The sequence below is a fragment of the Mirounga leonina genome, unplaced genomic scaffold (genome assembly GCF_011800145.1).
Source record: "Mirounga leonina isolate KUSES-001 unplaced genomic scaffold, KU_Mleo_1.0 Mir_166, whole genome shotgun sequence".
NCBI lineage: Eukaryota > Metazoa > Chordata > Mammalia > Carnivora > Phocidae > Mirounga > Mirounga leonina.
In genome coordinates, this window is record NW_023270418.1 from 24427788 (window position 1) to 24450980 (window position 23193).

Here is a 23193-nt window from a genome sequence, read left to right on the forward strand (position 1 = left end):
AGTCCCATGCTCCACCGCCTGAGGCAGCTAGGCGCCCCTGAAGTTTATAATCTTAAATGTTTACCTATTACTACCTTTCAAGCAACTCTGAAAGAGGAAAAGTGAAATAAAAGCTGAAGCCCTCTCTGACAAGGGCATTTGATGACTGGCACACTGAGCAACAGGACATCCAAAAAGTAGACCAAAGAGTGTTTTGGCATAGGTGATTAATAATTGCCTAAATAATGTTGGTTTTGAACCCAAAACTCACTTTTATGTAAATGAACCTACTCTATACAAAAGCATTCATAAATGCACCACAAGAATACAAAACCACTTGCCTATTTGGCTTTGATTTTGCTTTTCAAGTATATTGAGGCCTCTTTTGATACTCTAGCTTACAATCAATTTCATCTTATTAAGCACATTATAAAATACTTTAAGCTGAATATAACATTTATCAATCTCTTCCCTCCCACCCATTAGAAGACTAGCTTGTTCCAAATATGGCATTACCTTTTCAAAGTTCTAGGGTTTAGGCAGGACATAATTCTTTTAAAGAACTATCTGTCTTGTCATGACTGACAAGCATGACTTAAATGGAGATAAACAGGCTAATAAAAAACATTCAGGTCTGATTTTCAATTGCTATTTTATTAGAGAAGAAAAATAAGGCATATAGCTTTAAAATTTCCCATGTAAAACTATCTTCTCTTTGAACTCAGGCAAGGAGGTTCTTGCTGACTAAACAGATAACCCCCACCTGAGGGAAGAAACAGAGGCTGCCTGCCCATGATGGTGCAAACAGGACTCCTTTGCAGGGCAGAAAGTTTTTCTGCATAACCTCTAAGGTCCTTTTCTAACCTCAGAAATTGAGACTTCATTTATGAAACAAAGAGGCATGGTAAATGCAAGGTGTGAGTAGAGACAGCAGAACATTATGCTGGAAATTAGAAGGCCTGGGCTGGAATCCTGTTTCTGCTTCTCTGTGAACCTAAGTAAGGCATTTCACTTCCCTCATTTGCAAAATGAAAGGATTAGAGAAGAAAAAACCCTGAAGATTCTAACCTTCTGAGACTCTGGCTTCCTCCTAAGCCCTGCCTCGGCCACCCACCACCTTCCCACTGCTGCACCTTACCATAATTAGGCAGCTTTTTAAAGCATCTAATTAATGGAACACAGAAATTAAAACCTTTAACTTTCTATTTCTGTCTCGTTTCAAATGTGCAACAGCATTTTATCAAGGAGTAGTTAATGCCACACAGTTCTTGATATACTGGCTTTTCTCTGAACTCCAGTGACAGTTACACAGTGACAAGTTGTAAGCAAGGAGGCTGTTACCATGGGGACCCATTAGGATTCCTGGGGGTGGATCCAGCAGGCCTCTCTCTCTCTCTCTTTTTTTTTTTTTGGTCCAAAGCATTTTTTGATGTTCTGGATCTGGCAATTCAGAAAGCCTGATTCAATTTTTTCATCAGCAAGCTATCTTCAAGAAATATTACCATGTAGTATACAATGCTGAAGAAATATCAGAAACTGTTTCAGTGACTCTCTTACAAAAGAATAAAATATATTCAAGTCTTAACCTTCCCCCATTCATAAAAACAAATAAATACAAACTCAATAGTTTCAGTGACCTATGTATGCTATTTCTTTCCAGATCACCATTTTGCATACAATAAATTCAGAATTTTTCCTATCAAGACTTCAGAGTTCTCCAAAGCAGGTTTCTACATGATTATATTAGAAATATATCAGACATACGAAACATAAAAAATAAAATGGATTAAATAAGACAAACTGGACCAGAACAGAGAAGTGTACATTTAAATTCTAAGCCTGCCACCAAAATTGCTTTGTGTGGACAAAGGGGATGTACGTCAGGGAGATGAACTGCTACTCCCAGCTAAATGTGTGCTGCCACTCAGCTTCCCCTGAGACCCATCCTGTTAGAAGATACCTTAAGAAAACAGATCGTTTACAAACCTGATCTGTGGATCTGGTTTGTTCACAGAAGTTGGAGCAGTCAGAATTCAAAAAACATTTTTCTAAGTTGTACGCTTCCTGGAACAGAATGAGGTCTTTCTCTAGGTCTTTCTTAGGCCAGAGCAAAGTTACGCCAGACAAATGAACATTAATAAATAAAAATAGCACTTGATTTCAATAAAGAAGTTTGCAGGCTTTTTTTTTTTTTAATTGCACTTGTAAATGTATCCCAGAGGGTATTAAACAGAAATAGTATATGATAAAAACAAATACATAATAAACACGGTGTCTTTCCATAATTCTTTCCTATAAATTTAAAAGGGGACGCAAAGAAGGACAAAGCCAGAGCACAGTTTTGCCACCTTAGTTTAATACCAGCCTAACGGCTTGAAAAAAGAGAGACTCAGGCCACAGGACATGAGAGGAAGCAAACCCCTGGGTGCTTTATTCGTTTTTACTACTGGTTTACAATTTCCTTGATTTTATTTTTAAACGCATGTCTTGGCCCAGAAAAGCAAGAGAGCATAGACTGCCAGCAGTATCAGATTCTCCTTTTCTTATTCTCTGGAGCTAGAGAAAACAGAGCCAGAATCAGGGTTGTCTAGAAGCCTTCTGATTTTGTCCAGGCAGTATACAATATGAGGTTTCAAGATTACAGAGGTACACAAAGGCTTTTATAGTACAAATCTTAGCCAACTAAATGTCTTTCAATGGAAAGCTTACTTTTTTATTTTTCAGAAAACTCCTTGTACTGATTATCTTCAAAAGACAATGATGCGAACAACTGAAATTCTTAGAATTTCAACTTTAAAAGATTTTCTTCCTATTCCTCAGTACTGAACGGTCTCAAAACATAAAAGTGCCATTTGACCAGACATGGAATATTTAAAAAATATTTATCGAGTCTCTACTTTGCACAAGGGCCCAATACCACTGAGCACTATGGACAATAAAACTTCCTCTATGCCTCGGGGCGCCTGGGTGGCTCAGTTGGTTAAGCAACTGCCTTCGGCTCAGGTCATGATCCCGGAGTCCGGGGATCGAGTCCCGCATCAGGCTCCCTGCTCAGCAGGGAGTCTGCTTCTCCCTCTGACCCTCCTCCCTCTCATGCTCTCTGTCTCTCATTCTCTCTCTCGCAAATAAATAAAATCTTAAAAAAAAAAAACCTTCCTCTATGCAGAGCATTCAGCTCAGTATCATATGTGCACTCCATGAAGGTGTAACTGGTTAGGTACACAGTCACAATTAGGTTGGCCTCCATTGTGAAATAATGTCTTCCAGTTTTTTCTACCCTGCAAATCCATTCCTTCCTGGTTGTATGCAAACCCACATTTCAAAGCTGGCTCTAGTCTCTTAATTCCTGCTCCTTAATATTACAGGGAAATTTTACATTTTTCTGGAATAAAGTCTTTCAACTTAATAAATACCAAATGATCATAGGAAGAAAAAAATTAGAAGACTTAAACTATCTCTCTCAGAGCTTCTCTCTCTCCCTCATTAACATTTCTCAAAGAGAAAAACACCACTGTGATGCTCCTATTACAGATCATTCATGAAGTTACTAACTGAGCCCAGACGAGACAGACTCCATCAACTGGGCACACAGCCATTCACCATTACCCTTTGTTTAAAGTCTCAACTGCCATTCAACTCACATTATTGTATTCCACTCAAGTCCATCAACTTTCCTTAAGAGGAAACAATCAGGAACTAAAACAAATGTGTTACTCAACTAGAAAAGAAGAACTTAATCCATATGCCTCACAAAAAATTCTTTTAAAATGATGGCTCACCTTAAGTTACCTATCTGAAATAGCAGTATTATTTTATTATCAGTTGCATATGCTGAAAAGAATGAATAATCTAAGCAAATAAACTAAATAGATAAACTAAACAAATAATCATTAAAAATGTGTAAGAACAAAACCTCCATCTTGATTTGGAAAAGCACCAGAAGAGTGCTCTATACACCAAAAGCTACAGCATAGGTGAACGTCTACACTACAGACAGAGGAGCCAAGACCTCAAGCAGCCTAAGGGAGTGTGGGGGTGAGGGGCGCCTGTTGGGGGCAAAGGGCAATCTTCCAAAAGCCATGATCCTAGGCCTGACTATGCTAAAATTCAAATGAATTTAAGAAATGTTAGAGCTCTGTACTCTCTTCAAAGCTTTTGGTTGTAATTAAGAGAAACCTTCAAGCTAGCCTAAGCAAAGAAATGGAATTAATTGAAAGGATACTGGAGTATCTCAAAGAATCCAAAGGCAGAAAGTAGGAAAGGCTTTAAGCACCTAGGTTTCTAGTCTGCATGTGGATGGCTGCCTCTCTCTCCAGAGATGCATTTCTCATCTATACTTCTTTCAGGATGAATCTACTTAATTATCCCTCCTTGCAGACTGGTCTTCACTGCTTCCTGATATATGACAAGACTGGTCTTCACTGCTTCCTGATATATGACAAGCCTGGACTTGACTGTGCATGTGAATTGATATGTTTCAAGTTTTCTTGGAACAGGTTACATGTTTGTTCCCTAAAGACTTAAATCGTGGGACACCTGGGTGGCTCAGTCAGTTAAGCGTCTGCCTTCAGCTCAGGTCATGATCCCAGGGTCCTGGGATGGAACCCCACATCAGGCTCTCTGTTCAGCAGGGGGTCTGCTCCCTCTCCCTCTGCCCCTCCTCCCTGCTTATGTTCTTGCTCTCAAATAAATAAATAAATAAAATCTTAAAAAAAAAAAAAAAGACTTAAATCTCAGTCACAATCTCAAATTCCTAGGAGAAACTGATTTGCCCAGCTTGAGTTAGGTGTCTACCTCTGGTCCAATAAGCTTTTACAAGAAGGGCTAGGTTACAGAGTGTAATTAGCGTAGGGACTGTGTGCCTGACTCCTCAATGTTATATAATACACGAGGTGACTGGCTGGCTCAGTCAGGAGAGCATGTGACTCTTGATCTTGGCGTCATGCGTTCAAGCCCCACATTAGGCCTAGAGCTTACTTTAAAAAAAATTTTGGGGGGGATGCCAGGGTGGCTCAGTCGGTTTAGCGTCTGCCTTCGGCTCAGGTCATGATCCCAGGATCCTGGGATCGAGTCCCACATCGGGCTCCTTGCTCAGCAGGGAGCGTGCTTCTCCCTCTGTCTGCCGCTCCCCCTGCTTGTGTTCGCTCTCTGTCTCTGACAAATGAATAAAGTCTTAAAAAAATGTTTTTTAAGTTATATAATACACTAAGCAATAAAGCAATCTCCATGCTCAAAAAAGCTTAAAAGCTTGCTGAAATGAAAAAATGTGTCTAGTAAAATACTAAATAATATCCTACAGGGCGCCTGGGTGGCTCAGTTGGTTAAGCGACTGCCTTCGGCTCAGGTCATGATCCTGGAGTCCTGGGATCGAGTCCCGCATCGGGCTCCCTGCTCGGCAGGGAGTCTGCTTCTCCCTCTGACCCTCCTCCCTCTCATGCTCTGTGTCTCTCATTCTCTCTCTCGCAAATAAATAAAAAAAATCTTAAAAAAAAAAAATAATATCCTACAATACAGTATTTGGATGGATGGACAGAAAAAGCTTCATGAGAAACTGTGCACTAAATGACAAACAGAAATCGAACCATGAGCAGGGAAAGGCTGACAAATGAAAAATGCAAAGCCTGCTCCTCTTGCTCTAGCCGTCTAAGAAATGCAGACCTAAGGAACAGAACCACCTCCAGTGAAACATCCTTGTTGAAAACCTGCTACAAGGCTTAAAATGGCAATATGATCACAAAACAGTACTGCTTCAATATGCAGTAATAACCAGTTAGCTGATGATGTCAGTTACGGATTTTCAGATTGCTTGTCACCACTACCCTGACTTCCTTTCACTCTCCAGACCCCTAAGGTTCTTGCTCAGGTAACAGCATTCAGAATCAGGCAGGCAGCCAAGAGGAGGCACAGGTGTTTCTCACTAGTAAAATCCCACCCCATCTAGCATGGTAAGTTGGCAGCATCACACAGACAGAAGTCATGCAGGAAAGAAAGAAACAGTAGCCAAGCTGTGATGGTAGTGTGGGGGGAGGGAACTGGAGCAAAAAAGAGTGTTTTCCATACACAAAAGCTACAAGCACAAAGAAACTGGGAAAAGCCTACAGTAAATTATCGGTACAAAACAGAAACTAGCAAAAACTTAACAGATGTCCAAATAATGGGTTAAAAAAGACAGTCTACACACTGTAGATTCTTAGTTACCCCACATTATCGCCAAAATATCACACATTCCCAGTCTCTTCAATCTCACAGGAAACAAAAAGGTAAAAGAACAATGAGAAAGTGGTGACAGTTTCTAATTTAGTGATTCTTTTGCTGAAGAGTAGCAATGTCATGTAAATGGAAACTACTGACCTTCCAAAATTGAAAGTATGACACTATAAAATTAAACAGCTTTGGAAACAAAAAACTTCATTTTGTATAATCCCCAAACTAAAGACATTTCTTCCCAACTTGAAAATAAAGTTTCAGCAGTTTCAACATAGGGCAAAAGTGATATTCAACTCCATTTTGTCAAAGCTGAACACAGCTGTTAGAAGAGTTGGCAGTCCATGGAGGTCAGAAAAGTTAGTGAACAGTTCCTTCTAAAGCCACTCTGCACCTATGAACACATCCCCAAGTGACATATTAAAATTAAGTGAGATCCATCAGATCTCACTGCAGTCTCTAAACTAGAACTCACCATTTTTCTTTATATTTGCTACCATTATTTTCTAAGTGGAGGAAAAGAAAAATCAAAATGTTACAATCCAAAAGCTGTTGTGAAAGTGAGTCCATTTCCTGTAAAGTGGGGAGGTCAGCTGGTAAGAGGGTCACATCAGAACTTCACAAAGTTTTTGTTTTTTTTTTTAAGATTTTATTTATTTATTCGACAGAGAGAGACACAGCGAGAGAGGGAACACAAGCAGAGGGAGCGGCAGGCAGAGGGAGAAGCAGACTCCCTGTAGAGCAGGGAGCCCGATGTGGGACTCGATCCCAGGACCCTGGGATTATGACCTGAGCCGAAGGCAGACGCTTAACGACTGAGCCGCCCAGGCGCCCCAGAACTTCACAAAGTTCTAAGAGCTAAAATGCTTTCAATCATTTTAGATACTGAAATAACTTACGCAGTATTCACAGTCTCCCCTAACTAGGCTTTCTCATCCCTTGAGGAAAAAAAAAGTCTAATTTTAATGTTACTTTTCATATTTATAAAATTCATGTTCTCTGTATAAAAATTTTAAAACAACTGGGGCATCTGGCTGGCTCAGTCAGTAGAGCATGGGATTCTTTTGTTTTTTTTTTTTTGACAGAGAGAGACAGCGAGAGAGGGAACACAAGCAGGGTGAGAGGGAGAAGCAGCTTCCGGCTGAGCAGGGAGAACGATGCGGGACCCTGGGATCATGACCTGAGCTGAAGGCAGACGCTTAAGGACTGAGCCACCCAGGTGCCCCAGAGCACTTGATCTCAGTGTCGTTGCGTTCAAGCCCCAAATCAGGTGTAGAGCTTACTTGAAAAAAGGGGGGGAAAAAGGGGGCGTCTGGGTGGCTAAGTCGTTAAGCGTCTGCCTTCGGCTCAGGTCAGGATCCCAGGGTCCTGGGATCGAGCCCCGCATCGGGCTCCCTGCTCGGCAGGAAGCCTGCTTCTCCCTCTCCCACTCCCTCTGCTTGTGTTCCCTCTCTCGCTGTGTCTCTATCAAATAAATAAAATCTTAAAAAAAAGGGGGGGGGGGAGGTAAAACAATGGTCAGTCTGAAGGGAAAAAAAAACACCCATGCCTCAATGCCTCAAGAAAATTTTGATATTTATGCCTCTGGCCTAGGAGACAAAATTTTTAGGAGAATTAAAGATTTCCTTAGCAGAAAGAATATGTTAAGTCAATATGAATTTTATGATGGATATAAAACTCTTGAAAAATTTTACAGTTCTGGAATTCAAATAAGTTTAAAATAAACAGATATACCCACATGGCCTCCATAACATAGCAGAGATTTAAAAATACTACAGAACAGTTCTGCTGATTAATTCTGTAAGAAAACCTCTACTTTAAAGACAATTTAGGGGCACCTGGGTGGCTCAGTCAGTTAAGTGTCTGCCTTCAGCTCAGGTTGTGATCCAAGGGTTCTGGGATGGAGCCCTGCATTGGGCTCCCTACTCAGTGGGGAGTCTGCTTCTCTCTCTGCCCCTACCCCAGCTTGTGCTCTCTCACTTGCTCTCTCTCGCTCGTGCTCTGTCAAATAAAATCTTAAAAAAAATAAAGACATTTTAACAGCCAATTTCATGACAAGGACAGAGTTACAATTACAAAAAACTCATCACGTAAACTAGCAAATTACAAAGCTCAAATAAGGATTCTTCCTACAACATAGTTTACAAAGCAAACAACTAAACTGATCATGATTAACTCTTTCATCTACATTACTACTCTAAATATTAGAGCCGGCTCTCTCCCTCCATGCCTAAAACTAGTTACCTAATTAGAAAGAGACCCAGGCCTATTACAAATCCAGTAATATACTCACCTGTATTTTTCAATTTTCTATGAACATAGGAGACTCCTATCAACAGACTCTCATGTGAGAAATACAGTGAAGATGAATCTAGGAAACCACATTACCCAAATATTCCAGAGGGGAACAATGAACTAAACAGGTTCTATGGCAAAGGATGCCCTGTGTAGCAAAACATTTCAGATGCACAAATTGGACTTTAGGAAACAATCTTATCCCTTAAGCCAGCACAAAGGAAAATGTGAAACAAAATACACCCAAAAGGGGAAACAAAATGAACACTAACTTACTGCCTGTTTATGTATGGTCCTATTAGGCATTTTAACTGTGCTGTTTTATTTGGTTGAACTGTGTTACTGATTCATGAGATAAATATATGCCCATTTTTACAGATGAAAAAAAATAACATCATCAACACTTTACCAGGCACTGCTCAATGCTAAGCATTAGTTATCTCAATTAATTCTCATATTACCATTCCAAGTTGGTATCTCCATTTTAAAGATGAAAAAACAGGCCCAGAAATGCTGAAGGTGACACAGTGAAGGTACCAATTTTTGACTGCAGCAGTCACACCTATTCCTCCAAGGCTATGGTTATAAATCCCTTTCAAATCACATCATTCTTTCAAGCCACAAGTTTCCATTTTAAGGACTAGAAAATCAGAGATCAAATCTCAATTATAGGGAGACTAATTTTCCAGGTTTTAACAAATTTCTTGTTTCTATTTTACTTGACCATTTCAGCATCCATAGCACCTCTAGGAAGAAATGTGCAGGTAAATACAGGATTATACTAACAGCAATCAACCTTGGCCCCTGTGAGAAGTCCCATTCAAAGGGGTGCCTGGGTGGCTTGGTCAGTTAAGCTGACTCTTGATTCCGGCTCAGGTCATGATCTTGGGGTCCTGAGCTTGAGCCCCAAGCCCCCTGCATCTAGCTCCGCTCAGCACAGTCTGCTTGTCCCTCTCCCTCTGCTCCTTCCCCAGTGCACACGCGCGCTCTCTCTCTCTCTCTCAAATAAATAAATAAATAAAATCTTAAAAAAAAAAAAGAGGTCCCATTCAAAAAAACTACACTGGATTTTAATCTCTGGTTCAAACTATATTTCTGAAATACTTAAACTTTCATAATACATTCTAACTACTATTAAAATAACCAAAAATCAAAAAATAGTTTTGAACAAAAGAATGGTTTCATGTTGTTTGAAGAAAACATGCATGTCCTCCCTGACCCTAAATAAAGTCCCACGTGTTAAGTATTGTGAGGGCTGTAATAGCTTTGGGACAATGGCTGAATGAATAAAACTTCCAGTTCATCCCATACCCCAAGGACTAATATTAAAATTCCCTTGATAACTGGAGAGGAGGAAAATGGAGTGGGAGGCTAAGTCCAAAAAGTAAAGAGAAGAAACGTAGATAAGCAGATAAAAATCAGTTATGAACCTCCAAAAAAAAGGCAGGCAGAAGCTCATCTTAAAAAAAAAGGCCTTTCATGGGGTGCCTGGGTGTCCGTCAAGCGTCTGCCTTCGGCTCAGGTCATGATCCCAGGGTCCTGGGATCAAGATCAAGCTCCGCATCAGGCTCCCTGCTCCACGGGAAGCCTGCTTCTCCCTCTCCCACTCCCCCTGCTTGTGTTCCCTCTCTCACTGTGTTTCTGTCAAACAAATAAATAAAATCTTAAAAAAAAAAAAAAAAGCCTTTCATGCATGAGAATGAAGAGTTTTGTTCATACTGAAACAAACCAGGAGGACTTATGATTACCTTCAAAATGCTCTTACCCTAAGAGCATTAGTTATTTATTCTAACTAGGCCATTAAATTCTGTTTATGAAAAACCTATCTCTACACAATATGGAGTACCTAGATATCAATCCACCCCCTAACAAAACCACTACATAGTTAAAAAGCAAAGGTAGAAATTTGCCTATTCTTTACTCTTGTTCCCTTCATGTGACACTTTTTCTGTACACAACAAAATATTCTGAAAATGATGTACACTGAAAAATTGGAAATTATAACTAGACCAGAATTAGAAATGATGCCAATAACTATGGCTTGGGTTACCAAAATAGACTTTTACACACACTAATATGTTTGAATTTTCAAGAGTTTTGCATATGTCAGTGGACATCCCCCGTGACTGGGAACCCACATTAAGAACATGAATTCGAATCAGTTCAACAGCCTTTATGAAAGAGCTCCAAGAGAGGGTGAGGTATCAAGATGAAAGAGACATCCCTATGGCTCCTGGATGGCTCAGTCAGTTGAGTGTCCAACTCTTGGTTTCGGCTCAGTTCATGATCTCAGGATCATGAGACTGAGCCCTGCATCAGGCTCTGTGCTCAGAGAGGAGACTGCTTGAGATTCTCTCTCCCCGTTTCTCTTTGCCCCTCCCCCTGCTCTTGCTCTCGCGTGCACTCTCTCAAATAAATAAACCTTAAAAAAAAAAAAGGATGAAAAAGACATCCCTGGCCTCAAAAAAGCAGAGAAAATCAGCCACAAAAAGGAATGACATCCTGATACATGCTACAACACGGATGAACCTTGAAAACATCATGCTAAGTGAAATAATCCAGACACAAAAGGACAAATATTCTGATTCCAGTTACGTGAAATACCTAAAATAGGCAAATTCATAGAGACAGAAAGTAGTGTAGAGGTTACCAGGGGCTAGGAGGAGGGTAGAATGGTGAGTTTTCGCTTAAATTCTGGTTTATTAGATAAATGAGATAAATAATTCTGATAAATTAGTTATCGCTAAAAATTCTAGTTACAGAATTTTTATTTCAAATGAAAATATTTTAGAAACAGTGGTGAGGAGGACTGAATAACATTGTGAATGTACTCAATGCCACTAAATTTTACTCTGAAAAAAAAAAAAGTAGGAGCGCCTGGGTGGCTCAGTTGGTTAAGCGACTGCCTTCGGCTCAGGTCATGGTCCTGGAGTCTCGGGATCGAGTCCCGCATCGGGCTCCCTGCTCAGCAGGGGGTCTGCTTCTCCCTCTGACCCTCTTCCCTCTCATGCTCTCTCTCAAATAAATAAATAAAAGCTTTAAAAAAAAAAAAAAAAGTTGGCGCTCCTGGGTGGCTCAGTTGTTAAGCGTCTGCCTTCGGCTCAGGTCATGGTCTCAGGGTCCTGGGATCGAGCCCCGCATCGGGCTCCCTGCTCAGCAGGAAGCCTGCTTCTTCCTCTCCCACTCCCCCTGCTTGTGTTCCCTCTCTCGCTGGGTCTCTCTGTCAAATAAATATCTTAAAAAAAAAAAAAAGTTAAAATGACTTAAACTTAAAACCATAAAACTCCTAGAAGAAAACATAGGGGAAAAACTTCAAGGCATTAGACTTGGAAGTGACTTCTTGGATAAGACACCAAAAGCATAGGCAACAAAAGCAAAATCAGACAAAAGACAAAATGAACACTGAAAAGACATGGGCAAAAGTGTTTTTGCACATCATATATCTGATAAAAGATCAATATTCACAATACATAAAACAACCACAGCTCAACAAAGAAATCATATAACCTGATTTCAAAGACTTCAATAGATATTTCTGCAAAGATGATATACAAATAGCCAACAACCGTATGAAAAGAAGTTCAATTAACATCATTAATAAGAGAAATGCAAATCAAAACTACAATGAAGTTATGTATATAAATATCCAATCACCATACTGCTTACATGAAACTAAAATAATATTGAACATGAAACTACACTTCAATTTTAAAAAAAAATCCCCTCATACCCTATTAGGATGGCTACTATTTAAACACATACACACATAAAATAACAAATGTTAGCAAAGATGTGGATACTGGAACCCTTGTGCACTGTTGGTGGGATTGTAAAATAGTGCAACCACTATGGAAAACAGTATGAAGGTTCCTAGAAATTGAAAATAGAACTACTATGTGATCCAGCAGTCCCAATTCTGGCTATTATAAGAATTGAAAGAAGGGTCTCTAAGAGATATTTGCACACTCATTGCAGCACTAATCACAATGGTCAAAAGGTAGAAACTACTCATGTCTATCAAAAGATGAATGGATAAACAAAATGTGGTATATACATAAAATGGAGTATTAACCAGACTTTTTTTTTTTTTTAAAGTAATCTCTACACCTAACATGGGGCTCCAACTCAAGATCAGGAGTCGCATGTTCCACTGAATGAGCCAGCCAGGTACCCCAGTACTATCTGGTCTTTAAAAGTAAGGAAATCCTGTCACATACTACAACATGGATGAACCTTAAAGATATTATGGTAAGTGAAATAAGCCAGTTACAAGAAGCCAATACTATATAACTCCACTTATATGAGGTATCCAAAAGCAGTCAAATTCATAAAACAGGAAACAGACTGGTGGTTACCAGGGGCTGGCGGTAGGAAGAAGAGGGGAGTTGTTTAATGGGTATAAAGTTTCAGATTTCCAAAACGAAAAAGTTCTGAAGATATGTTTCCCATCAATGGGAACGCACTTAATGCCACAGAACTACACAAAAATAGTTAAAATAGTAAGCTTTATGTTGTTTTTTACATTAAAAAATGCAAATATATCGGAGTGCCTGGGTGGCTCAGTAGATGAAGGGTCTGCCTTCAGCTCAGGTCATGATCCCAGAGTCCTGGGATGGAGCCCCACATCGGGCTCCCTGCTCAGCAGGGTGCCAGCTTCTCCCTCTCCCTCTGCCGCTCACCCTGCTTGTGCTCTCTTGCCTTCTGTTAAATAAATAAAATCTTTTTAAAAAATACAAATACAAAAACTGATTTAAATGGCCAACTTTTGTTATAAATAATTTACTACAATTTTTTATTTATTTATTTTTGGGGGGATGCAAAAAAGGTGGTTTTATTAAAGCACAGGGACAGGACCTGTGGGCAGAAAGAGCTGCCTTTACCACAATTTTTTAAAATTAATAAGGTAATAGAAAGCCCACTGAATTGTATGGTATGTGAATTGTATCTCAATAAAGCTGCTAAAAAAAAAAAAAAAGCTGAGGAAATAGCTTACCTAAATCCTTAATTCCATGGCTTAGAGAAATTTGGGGGGAAGAAAAAACGAGCAATTTGTTCAAAGTACCCTGAGCCCTGAGCAGAGGTAACTATGCTCCTACTATGTTCCTACTTCCTCCAACTTCTTCACCAGGGCCGCCAAGTGACAGCTCTTCTCCCCCTTTCCAAGGCATACCATCACCTTCTAACCACCTCTCCTTCCTTAGGTCCAGTCTCACAGGAAACTTAAACTGCAGTGGCAGTCATGGGAAGGATGACAGAATTCAGAACTCTCCACCAACATTTAGCAGGAGAGCCCAAATCTTTATCAAAAAAAAATATATATATATGTGTATGTGTATATATATATATATATTTTTTTTTTTTTTTTTTTACATGGTAGACATATGATAAATGTTAAGTCTCTGCCCTTCCTTTCCCTCTCTTCTTCGATCCCAGCATATGTTTAAAAGAGCAACTTTTCTGGGGCACTTGGGTGGCTCAGTCAGTTAAGTATCCGGCTCTTGGGGTGATGAGATTGAGCCCGGCATCCGGCTCCACGCTCAGAGTGGAGTCTGCTTGTCCCTCTCCCTCTGTTCCTGCCCCTGCCCACACATGAAGGTGTTCTCACTCTAAAATAAATAAATAAGTAAAATCTTAAAAATAAATAAAAGAGCAACTTTTCTGTGCCTTGCTGGACATCCACTGGCCCACCTCACATGTGCTGGAGCTATTAAATCCACAGCACCATTTAAAATATATTTAAAAAAATAATAAATTAACTGTGCTTGTTAAACCATGCCTACCACATACTATTAAATCTTAAAAAGACATCACAAAACTGTGAGGATAAACTTATTATTTTGGTAAAATAATAAACATTTGTCTAGTATAAAAAAAGGACAAGATAAAGACCAAGGACTAACAATCACTTATGCGTGATGGGACTAAGAGTGAGTTTCTTCATTTCTTTTCTGTATTTTTTATAATGAATCTGTAGCTTCTGTAATAAGAAAATTAAGTGGAAATCTTTAGAAAAATAAACACTCTGGCTCAAAATCTCACTGTCTGCCTCTTACACCACAGGCACTTTCACACATACTGCACTGAAGCTGAATTAGCACCCTAGGAGACAGACACTATGTCCTCCATTTTGCAGATGAGAATAAACTGAGGCTCAGAACAGTTAAGTGACTTGGTCAAGGTTGTATACCTAGCAACGGACAAAGCAAGAATCATCAGGCCTTTTAACTTCAATCCCAGGGCCCTCCCCATTCCATCACATCTTAAAAGGCAACTTGCATTATTGCCAATACTGTTTGTTTTGTTTTTTAAATCTATGATGGGACTCTTTTAAGAATACTTGCTATGTAACCGGGCAAGTAAGTCACTTAACCTCTGGGGGCTTCAGTTTCCTCATCTGAAAAGCAAGAGTTGGAAAAGATATTTTATGTCTAACAGCCCCACATGCTAATGGATTTTAAGCCTAGATACCACCTAGCATAAGAAAACCCTATGCACAAGAATGAAGGATTGGAGAAAAGTTGAGACCTATGCTCTGGGCTAAGAGCCATTCTTAAGGGAAACAGGTGGTGGACAGACAAGAGGAAAAAAAACCACTGGGGGAACCACAAACTTCCTGGTTAAAGAAACAGCTGAAAGCTCCAGCTTTGCTTTACTAACAGCAATGCTTCAATCTTGGCTAATTCATAATCAGAAACCACACACTGTAGGTAAAGCTAGACTAAGAGTATAAAAACTGGCATGCGGGGGGGGGGGGGCTCTGGCAATAGTTTATGCATGCTATGGCAACTTCATGATCTTCCGAGTGGACTCATTAATGTTAAAACAGAAAGGAACCCTGTGTGCTTCTATGTGGAGACGCCTTCTTTCTCCCCAAGAATGTTAAGGAGAAACTGAACTTGCAGAGTCCTCTAAGAGACGCCACACTTGAGGAAAAGGTGAAAGAATGCAATTAAGCCTCTCCAATCTACAAAGAATCAGAGACAGCGAAAAGACCTTTAAAAGATGAAGTTCCTGTAAAGGATTCGCTGAGTACCTGTAACCTCTTACACTGCACACATTATAAAGCACTGCCGCTATTTAAAACTGTTACACAGCCTTCCTACTCGAGGGTAATAAAAGTACAGCATTAACTCTGCTGGAGAGAAGAAGATTCCATTTTGCTGAAACAGACTCCAACCCAAATCTCGCCACCTTCCCGTCAACTAGGAGGATGAGCCTGAACCGACGAGAAGCTCCTTGGAGCCTGTGCTATAGTCCTAAGAATTAAAACATCCTGCCCCAAAGACCGCAAGCAAGACACCACACCGGCTTTAAATCCAAAGCCAGGTCCCTACAGAAAAACGCTCTTCAATGTGCGCTCCGTGCTCTCGGGTGCGAGATTCCAGCCCTGCTACTAGGCCACGACTGGGTGAGCACCTGATGTGGGGGGAGGGCGAGCCAAGGCCCTAGCGGATCTGGGGCGGGGAACGGGGGGCTCTCGAGGCTCGGGAAGAGAAGCGCTACCCCCCACTAAGGCAGGGGTCCTGGGCCCCCCTCCAGGGGTCGGCACCAAGAACACGTGGGACGTCAGGAGGAAGGAAGGGGTGTCCCGGGCAGACAGCCCGGGTCTGGCACGGCGGCCGGAAAAAAGAGAAAGGAGCTACCCCCGGGCGGGGAACGAAGCCCTCGGGGCCCAGAGGGTGAAGGCAAAGGGCGCGGGGAGAAGGGGGAAGGCCACGAGGAGGGCGGGTCTCCCTGGGCGCGGGGGCACGCGCCGGACTAGGGCGGCGGGACCCGGGAGGCGGAGGGCCCCGACACGCGGGAGGAGATCGCCGACCTGCCCCCGGGGCGCGGGGGAGCCAGGAGCGGCCGCGCCCGAAGGGCCCTGTGACCCGCAGCCGCCAGGACCGGACCCGCCCCGCGGCGCCTCCCTCCTGCCTCCTTTCCCTCCCACCCGCGGCCCGTTAACCCGTGGCCGCCGCACTCACCAGCGGCTGCACCTGAGCCCGCCGCTGCCTCAGCTGCTGCCTGCGCCTCCGCAGCCGCTGCCGCCGCCTCGCTGCTGAGGCCGAGTCCCGGGGGAGCCTCCGCGTCCCGCCGCCGCTGCCGCTGCCGCCAGAGCAGAACACCCCAAAATGGCGGCACTTCCGGCACCTACCACCGGCGGGGAGGGCCGAGGAGGAGGAGGGGGAGGGCGGTGAGCGGGAACGTACCACCGCGGTGCGGCCCGCAGCGCCGAGAGGAGCAGAACGCGGCGCAGGGGCGAGCGGAGCGCGCGGCGCTGCAGCGCCCCCTCGGGCTGGGGAGTGGAGAAGCAGGCGCGCCGAAGCCCCCGGGGCTGCGGGCGGAACCCTCAGCCCGGGGAACTACAGGAGCGCATCTCTTTGTCTCGGAGCTCTACTGATGGAAAGGGTGGGCAGACCCGGCCTGAGAATCTGAAGTTCTCGGCCCTGAGCACCGTACCCACAGTTCTGGATGACTTGGTGGGCGAGGACCTCTGCGTGGCACTGAATCATGCGCATAATAAAATATTTGATGAATGAATGAATGAGTGAATGGAATGGTGCTTGGCCAGGTTTGGGCACATGACACACCCTCCTTCTGCCCCAACAGACAAGCAACGGAATCCAGGCCTTCTTCATTCTTTGCTGAGATGTGGAACGTGAGTGTATACTGCAAGCTTTCTGAGTTAGGGAGTGCTTTCTAGCAGGATGATCCGCTGTGTGAACGCACAACCTTGCAGAAATCCCTGCAGCGCCAGGAAGCTCAAAGGGTTCTCATTAAGAGAGTGATTGCCCATAGGGTGCCTGGGTGGCTCAGTCGTTAAGCGTCGGCCTTTGGCTCAGGTCACGATCCCAGGACCCTGGGATGGAGCCTCGCATCGGGCTCCCTGCTCTTCAGGAGCCTGCTTCTCCCTCTCCCACTCCCCCTGCTTGTGTTCCCTCTCTAGCTGTCTCTCTCTCTCTCTGTCAAATAAATAAATAAAATCTTAAAAAAAAAAACAAAACTGATTGCCCAGGCCTAACCTACTTTTCCCAGAAAAAAAAATTATTTTTTATTATTTAAAAAAGATGTTTTTTTAGATTTTATTTATTTGAGAGAGAAAGACAGAGATAGAGAGCACAAGTGGGGAGGAGAGGGAGAAGGAGGCTCCCCACAGAGCTGGGAGCCCGATGCGGAACTCGATCCCAGGACTCTGGGATCATGACCTGAGCGGAAGGCAGACGCTTAACGACTGAGCCACCCAGGCGCCCCCCCAAAATGTTTTTTAGCAACGCAGGTTAGGTCCTGAAAGACCTCCTTCAGAGTGACTCAGGAATCCCAAGATCTAGGTGGAATTCAAACCACAACTGTTTGTTGTTTGTTTGTTTGTTCTTTTGTTTAAAAAGGCTAATGCAGGTCCTACATCTTATGTGACAGTGAAATACACATTAAAAAAAGAAAACTTCGTTCTGGGACCTTTTGGCCCCAGCAACAGGCAATTAGCTCATAGGTTTGCAAATGATTTCTCTGTAACATCACCTGGCTTCCCAGAGCAAATAATTCCTATATCCACAAATACAGCTTATACCCTACCTCACCACAAAAAATAAAAAATAGGGGCGCCTGGTTGGCTCAGCTGGTTAAACGTTGGCCTTGGGCTGAGGTCATGATCCCAGGGTCCTGGGATCCAGCCTGGTGTCAGGCTCTCTGCTCAGCAGGGTGTCTGCTTCTCCTTCTGCCCTTCCCCTGCTCATGCTTGCGCTCCCTCTGAAATAAATAAATAAAAATCTTATAAATAAATAAATAAATAATAAAGGCACTCCCAAGCAGAAGCTCCAAGGGTTTCCCCATGTGTTGGAAACACCTCTTTCCTCTTTGGGGGGAAAAAAAACCTACAGTTTTTCTGGTACCATACAGACAGGAACAATTAGCCCCTAAATTATGCATTATCATATTCCCTAATTGTACCATATAGTTTATGATTTTATATACATTTATAATGCTGATATATGATCTTGTTCTTGTTAATTATATGTGTAATTTACTGAAAACATCTTATGTTTATAGATCATTACAAATTATAGAATGTTGTCATATACATTACGACAATTAATTTTATATTTGTCTCCCAGCTGCCATAGATTGTACAAACTTTGTAAACAGACTGTCTTTGTGGGCCACAGAATCATCCAGATATGCACCTGGCTCACTTCCTTACCTCCTTCAAGTCTTGACGTAAATGTCACCTTCTTGTTGGGCCTTCTCTGACCACCTCATTTAAAATTACACATACATCGGGGCGCCTGGGTGGCTCAGTCGTTAGGCGTCTGCCTTTGGCTCAGGTCATGATCCCAAGGTCTGGGATCGAGCCCCGCATCAGGCTCCCTGCTCTGCGGGAAGCCTGCTTCTCCCTCCCCCACTTCCCCTGCTTGTGCTCACTCTCTTGCTGTCTCTCTCGCTGTCAAATAAATAAATAAAATCTTTAAAAAAAAAATAAAATTACACATACACAGGGGTGCCTGGGTGGCTCAGTCAGTTAAGCATCTGCCTTCAGGTCCTGGGATCCAGCCCCATGTCAGGCTCCCTGCTCAGCAGAGAGTCTGCTTCTTCCTCTGCCCCTCCTCTGCTTATGCTCTCTCTCTCTCTCAAATAAATAAGATCTTTTAAAATAAATAAAATAAATAAAATAAAATTACACACACACAGAAAGACAGAAATAATTAAAATTACACACACATACACCCATGCTTCTAATCCCCCTTTCCTGCCTTATTTTTATCCAAAGCACTAATTACCATCTAACAGAGTATATTTTGTACTTCATATTTTACTCATTTTATTTGTAAACCCCACCCCAATCAGATGGTAAATTCTACAGGAATAGGGACTTTGTCTGTTTTATATCCTCAGGGCCTAGAATAATGCCTAACCATAATAGATGCTCAATAAATATTGGTTTTTAAATTTGACTTACATATATTGTGAAATGGTTACCACCATAAGTTTAGTTAACATCCATCATCTCATATAGATACAAAAAAAAGTTTTCTTCCTCGTGATGAGAACTTAGGATCTACTCTTTTAATAACTTTCCCATATACCATAGCACAGTGTTAACTATAGTCATCATGTTGCATATTAGATCCTTAGTACTGATTTATAACTGAAAGTTTATACCTTTTGACCATCTTCATCCACTTCCCCTCCCCCGTCAATACATATTGTTGAATTCGTGAATGAGCATATCTAGGTGCTGGGTATGAAAAAAGAGAATGAATTGCTTAGCCTTCAGAAGCTTCCTGGAACCTACCCATGAGTTAGATGAAGGTAGGGATCACGCCCATTTTCTTATTGTCTCTCCAGGTTTTTGTTGGTTTTTTTTTCATAGTATCTGACTCAGTAGGTATTTCTTGAAGGGCAACCAAAAACTTTTCCCTTTTTTATCTGTCTCTTGACTTGCAGCTCCCATTGGCAGAGAGGAAGTAACCCTTGTTGCAGGGTACTAGTGTGACTCTCGCATCTAGTTACCAAGGAGGGCCACAGCCCACCAGCCCAAAGTGGTGGGTGGGTGGAGACCAGCAGGCATGACAATTACATGAAAAGCACAAATAGGCTCCTATAACTTCAAAGGGCTTCAGGGCAAGACAAAATACTAAATAGTCCAAATACAAAAAGCCTGAGATGCAAACAAGTATGAAAAGCTCCCTATTTCACTTAAAGATTTTATTTTTTTTAAGATTTTAGTTATTGGGCGCCTGGGTGGCTCAGTTGGTTAAGCGACTGCCTTCGGCTCAGGTCATGATCCCAGGGTCCTGGGATCGAGTCCCGCATCGGGCTCCTGGCTCGTTGGGGAGCCTGCTTCTCCCTCTGACCCTATCCCCTCTCATGCTGTTTCTCTCTCTCTCTCTCTCTCTCTCTCTCTCTCTCAAATAAACAAATAAATAAAATCTTAAAAAAAAAAAGATTTTAGTTATTTATTTGACAGAGAGAGCACAAGCAGGGGGAGTGGCAGGCTCCCTACAGAGCAGGGGGAGCCAATGTGGGACTTGATCCCAGGACCCCAGGATCATGACCTGAGCCAAAGGCAGACGCTTAACCAACTGAGCCACTCAGGTGCCCCTTAAAGATTTTAAGTGATCTCTACACCCATCATGGGGCTCAAACTTACAACCCAGAGATCAAGAGTCACAGATGCTACCAACTGAGCCAGCCAGGTGCCCCTATTTCATTTGTTGCCTTCCAAATTGATTAAGATTTGTTTAAAAATAAATAAACAACAAAACAAAAAACAAATAAATAAGTATGTAAATAAGTAAAAATAAATAAATAAATAATTTTTTTAAAGGGGTGCCTGGCTGACTCAGTCAGTAGAGCATGCGATTCTTTATCTTGGGATCATGAGTTCAAGCCCCATGTTGGGCATGTAGCTTACATTTAAAAAATAATGAATACATAAATAATAACAATAACAACAACAATAATATTAAAGATTAGTTTTTAAAAATAGCTAATGTTATCAAAGGTGCAAAAAAACAGGCCCTCTCCAAGTGCTGGTGAGAGTAAAGTTCAGATAGTCTGTCTAAATTTGAAATTTTACATACCTTTCTAGGAATTTTTCTTTCTTTTTTTAAGATTTTATTTATTTGAGAGAGAGAGAGCACAAGCAGGGAGAGTGGCAGAGGGAGAAGTAGACTCCCCGCTGAGCAAGCAGCCTAATGTAGGGCTTGATCCCAGGACCCCAGGATCATGACCTGAGCCGAAGGCAAACAATTAACCGACTGAGCCACCCAGGTGCTCCTCTAGGAATTTTTCTTAAGGAAATAATCATGGATAAGTGCAGAGATGTACCAGTGGTGTGTATGGATCAAAACATTGTTGAAATAGCATAAGGAGACTGATAAAATATGGTATATCCATAGCCTAGAATATTATATATAAGTTCAAACAATGATAGAGGAAAATACAATTGTGGAGAAAATGTTCATGACACATGCTTAGTGAATAAAGCAGGTAGCAAAATATAGTTACAATATGATTCCACCTTTGTTACAGAGTGTGTTTGTGGAGAGTGACAAAACCCAGAAAGAATGTTTATTAAAATATTAACAGTGCTCTGGGCACTTGGTTGGCTCAGTCAGTTAAGCGTCTGCCTTCAGCTCAGGTCATGATCCCAGGATCCTGGGATCAAGCCCCACATCGGGCTCCCTGTTCAGTGGGGAATCTGCTTCTCCCTCTTCCCCTGCACCCCACCTTGTGTTCTCTCTCCCACTCTGCTCTCTCTCTGTCAAATAAGTAAAAAAAACTCTTTAAAGAGGGGGCACCTGGCTGGCTCAATCAGTAGAGCATGTGACTCTTGATCTTGGGTTTGTCAGTTCAAGACTCCCAGTGGGGGTAGAGATTGATTTAAAATATGTATATATATATTTTTTTAAGATTTTATTTATTTATTTGACAGAGAGAGCGAGAGAGCACAAGCAGGGGGGACAGTAGAGGGAGAGGGAGAAGCAGGCTCCCCGCCAAACAGGGAGTCCGATGCAGGGCTCGATCCCAGGACTCTGGGATCATGACCTGAGCCAAAGGCAGGTGCTTAACCATCTGAGCCACTCTATTTTAAAAAATAAAATCTTAAGGGGACCTGGGTGACTCAGTTAAGTAAGTAACTCATGATTTGGGCTCGGGTCATGATCTCAGGGTTGTGAGATCAAGCCCTGCTTTGGGCTCTGATTTGGGCACTGAGCCTGCTTTAGATTCTCTCTCGGGGTGCCTGGGTGGCTCAGTTAGTTAAACGTCTGCCTTCGGCTCAGGTCATGATCCCAGGGTCCTGGGATCGAGCCCCACATTGAGTTGGGCTTCCTGCTCAACGGGGAGCCTGCTTCTCCCTGTCTGCGGCTCTGCCTACTTGTGCCCTCTCACTCTCTGTCAAATAAATAAATAAATAAATAATATCTTAAAAAAAAAAAAATCCTCTCTTCCTCTCCCTCTTTCCCCCTCCCTCTCTAAAAAAATTAAAAATAAATAAATAAATCTTAAAAAAATTAACAGTGCTCTGAATCCTCACCACCACTTGGCATTGTCCTTTTAATTTTAGTCATTCTGGTAGGATATAGTGATATTTTACTGTGGGTTTTTTTTATTTTATTTTATTTAAGTAACCTCTACACCCAACATGGGGCTTGAACCTACAACTCCAAGATCAAGAGTCACACACTCTACTAACTAAGCCAGCCAGGCACCCTTTATTGTGGTTAAAATTTTTACTTCCTTAATGATTTTGAGAGACTTTACATATATGTTTATTGACTATTTGGATATGCTCTTTTGTGAATCATCTACTCAAGACTTTTCTTTCTCCCTCTCTCTCTCTCTCTAGACTCTTTTGGTTTAGTAGGAGATATATATAGATATAGATATAGATATAGATATAGATATAGATATATAGATATATAGATATAGGTATATATACCTTTTTTTTTTTTAAGTAGGCTCATGCCTGGTGTGGAGCCCAATGTAGGGCAAACTCACAACCCTGAGATCAAGACCCATGAAATCAAGACCTGAGCTGAGATCACTTAACTAACTGAGACACCCAGGTGCCCCAGTTCTTTATATATTTGAATACAAGTTCCTGTTGGATATGGGTAGTGCTTATGTCTTCTCCCAGTGTGGCTTGCTTTACCATCTTAATGGTTTCTTTTGATGAACAAATATTTTTAATTTTAATAAGGCCCTATTTTTTGTTTTGTTTTTTTCAAG

General features: G+C 41.9%; 1 protein-coding gene across 10 annotated transcripts in view; it reads right to left on the reverse strand.

Annotated features, from left to right (window-relative positions):
- Positions 1 to 16600, reverse strand: part of CELF1 (CUGBP Elav-like family member 1) — an 80591-nt gene extending 63991 nt beyond the window's left edge. For 6 of the 10 annotated variants that reach the window (XM_035012833.1, XM_035012837.1, XM_035012838.1 and 3 more), the window contains exon 1: positions 16446 to 16599. The gene's annotated coding sequence lies outside the window, so the exon portion shown is untranslated. Of the gene's footprint in view, positions 1 to 16445 lie in introns of all 10 variants that reach the window. The other 4 variants (XM_035012826.1, XM_035012823.1, XM_035012825.1 and 1 more) reach the window with 1 other exon arrangement.
- Positions 16601 to 23193: the final 6593 nt, after the last annotated feature.